The 3,409-nt window shown below is 39.6% G+C and overlaps 1 long non-coding RNA gene across 1 annotated transcript in view; it reads left to right on the top strand.

The window, feature by feature from the left end:
* Positions 1-3,082, top strand: part of LOC123507217 — a 4,415-nt gene extending 1,333 nt beyond the window's left edge. Inside the window, exon 2 of the long non-coding RNA XR_006675624.1 lies at positions 3,014-3,082. This is a non-coding gene — a long non-coding RNA (uncharacterized LOC123507217). The remainder of the gene's footprint in view (positions 1-3,013) is intronic.
* The last annotated feature ends 327 nt before the right edge of the window (positions 3,083-3,409 follow it).

The raw sequence follows: 3,409 nt of genomic DNA, 5'->3' as shown, positions 1-3,409 counted from the left end.
TGTATACACAGTACACACAGTTGCAAAAATACATACACAAATATAAGCAAAGAAGTTCTTAAACTATTGTAGCATCATGGATATTAATAATTAGTCTTGGTTGTATTTCATTAATAGGAACTCTTTGAGACAGTGTTTAAAAGACAGCAAGGTTGGTTTTGTTCTGATATCTGGTGGTAACTGATTCCAAATTTTTGAGCCGTGATACAGAATACTCGTCTGTGACTGATTGGAGAGCGCTACTGGAAGTTCTAATAGGTCAACACCTCTCAAGCTATATCTTTCGATTCTACGATATCTAAAGTATAAATTATCAGTGAAATTATTTAGACATTTGTATATAAATAGTGCTGAGAAATATGTATTTACTTCATTTATTTTTAGTAATTTCATATTTAAAAAGAGGTTGTTGGTGTGGTCATATCTTGTCTTGCCCGTAATCGTCCTTATTACTCTTTTCTGTGCGATAACTAATGGTTTTATTTTTGAGGTAGGAACACTGGACCAAATGGTGGTGCAGTATATAATGTTGGGGTAAACCAGTGTGTGGTAGACATGTCGCAGTGCCTCCTTGTTTAGAAGATGACGGGTTAAATATAAAATGCCACTCATACTTCCGAAAAGAAATTATATCAGACTCATTTAAATGAAAAAATGGAGAATACAGGAAAATGATCGGATGTAGTGTCATATATAATGCCGTTGAACTTATTTTCCTTAATATTGCTGGACCAGATATGATCAATAATGGTTGCAGATGTGTTGGTAACTCTTGTTGGTTTGGTAATAGTATGAAAGAAATTTTTTGAATTATTCAAATTAATGAAATCAGATATTGCTCTGTCTTCACCCGACTTTAAAAGATCTAAATTAAAATCACCAGTGATGTATGCTTCTTTTTTTTCATTATTAATTATTGATAAGATGTCATTAATCATATTTATGAAGACTCTAGTATCAGAATGAGGTCTTCTGTATATGTTACCTATGATGAAATTACCATAAACCTGATCACATACTTCCACGAATATTGTCTCTAAGCACTCGTTTCTTAGAGTCATATCATTTCTTTTATGACTAACGTAAGATGTCTTGAGATACAGTACGACACCTCCACTCTGTCTCGTGATGCTGTTTGAGTACATGGTATATTGAGGTAATATGTACAGATGTTCTATGTCAGGCGTGAGCCTTGTCTCACACAAGCTGATAATGTCAAAGGAGTGGTCTAATGGAGTGATACAACCTTCAAAAAAGTCATAAAAATGAAGTGGAACACTGCATATATTGTAAGAGATTATTGAAAGAGTTTTTCCAGACAAATCGTAAACCTCGGATAATCTAATATCAGGAAAGAAATAACTGCATCCAGGAAATTCATAATTTAGATAATCAAGTAGAAAGTTATTTGGATTGGTGGCGTCAGAATACTTGTCATATTCAGTATCAAAGGGATTCGAGCATAATTTTTCTAGTGTATCTATTGCAATGTTTTCTCTGTTTTGAGAATTAAAAATAAAGTGAAAGTCATTATCACTAATATTAGAAAAGGGTAAAACTTCGTCACTATTATCTGCCATGAATATTTATGAATAACATAGGATAGTAAGAACCAGAGTAGATTGTTGTATACTTAAGATTGGTAGTGTTTGGTTTGCCTCCGATCTCGCGGCTGCCTCTTATCAGCTGGCGCTTCTTTGCGGGAGATGGAAAGTGCTACTGCACCCTTCTCCTCATCGTCACCACTCCTGGCTGGTGAGCTACGAGCCAGTTCACTCCATGTCATGCTTGGTGTGGCAGGTGTGGTAACAAGATCGCTGGAGTCAGAGGCAGTGGTGGTGGCAGCAGTACTGGCGAGGAGGTTGGTGACGTCGCTGGTGGTATTGGTGACAGCAGTGGGCATAGGAAAGTTAGGAGGAGTTGGTCGGACAGGGGTGAGTGGCAAGGTACGCGGTAACGCAGGCGGCATCTGCATCACTCCCGCACGCTCGACACCAAACCCTCCCGCACCCATGCTGACATCTCGCACAATGAGGGTTCGATAACTGAAGAAAGCCTGCTTACCATTTCTTCTAGCTTCCCTCATCGCGTCCATTTGTTGACGTCGAGCATCCATTGTACCGGGACAAAAATCTTCATTTATGTAGATATTTGTTCCCTTCAGTTTGCTCCGGGCTCGAAACACTGCATCGCGCTCAGGGTACCGAGCGAACTTGGCGACAATGTCACGGGTTCTTTGGTTGGTGTTCTTGCCCACACGGTGTGCTCTCTCGATGTTTACATCCGGGATGTTCAGTTTCTCTTTCATGATCTTGATGACTTTTTTCTGGCATTGCTCCCAGTTCTCACCTTGTTCTTCCGGAATACCAGCAATGCGAAGGTTATTGCGTCTACTCTGATCGTCCAAGTAGTCCATACGAGCTTCGTAGTTGATTACTTGCTTTTGTACGAGTAGTTCATCATTCTTTCGAGTCAGTTCCTGTACCTTCTTTTCGAAGTCCTTTCTCTCAACCGATGTTTGCTTCAGGTTCGCCATTGCTTCGTCCAGTTTTGCTTGGGTGAATTCTAAACTGGCGGTGACTTCACTGATCCTCTTCTCTTGCTTTTCTTGGATGTTCTTATGGTTCTTCTCCATGCGGTCCAAGGCATCATTGAAGTGTTTTCTCTGGTTGTCTAAGAGAGTCAGGATCTCGCTGCGTTCCATTTCGTCGACCTTTGAACTTGAAGTGTAGTTTACTTCACTGTTTATCACTTCAGACGGACGAGACTGATTGGGTCGAATGGTTTCCTATAGCAACCACTAGAGGGCCATGACCCAAGTTCACTTATATATAGACTTATATCTCTATAACGCGAGTACAAGGGGACTTCTTCTTCACAACCTTTTCTAAAGGTTGTTATGTCACTATCCTGCACTCGTGAGAGATGTAGGTCACTTAGAATTGGGCGAATTTCAGGAATATCCGAGGAGCTCACTCAAGTGTGTGCACACAATGGCGGAAGGAAGAAGAAGGTAGTGAAACCTTCTAAGTCTCTGATTGTAAAATGGATTCTGAAGCCAGAAGAGAGCAACAGTTTGTGGTGTTACGTTCACCGGTTAAACTGGTAAGATTGGCATCGGGGAGCCGGTGAACAATAACAATAAAAAAAAACACTGCAGGTTCAACTGGTGAGGAAATGCAAAAGGGGGTCACTTTAAAAAGCTATTTTAATAACCCATAATGAAATTGACACATATATAACAAGAAACATGAAACACAGATATATAACATGAAACACAGGAAAATGACATACACATATACATATAACACAGTAATAAATACAACAATAAAGAACCCAACTTGATACCTAACAATAATCCTAATCCTATATAGAGGCAATGTGGAAAACACGGACGAGGGGAAGTGAT

The sequence above is a fragment of the Portunus trituberculatus genome, chromosome 2, assembly GCF_017591435.1.
Source record: "Portunus trituberculatus isolate SZX2019 chromosome 2, ASM1759143v1, whole genome shotgun sequence".
Lineage (NCBI taxonomy): Eukaryota > Metazoa > Arthropoda > Malacostraca > Decapoda > Portunidae > Portunus > Portunus trituberculatus.
Note: the sequence above shows the minus strand (reverse complement) of the source record. Positions and strands in the feature narration are given on the sequence as shown.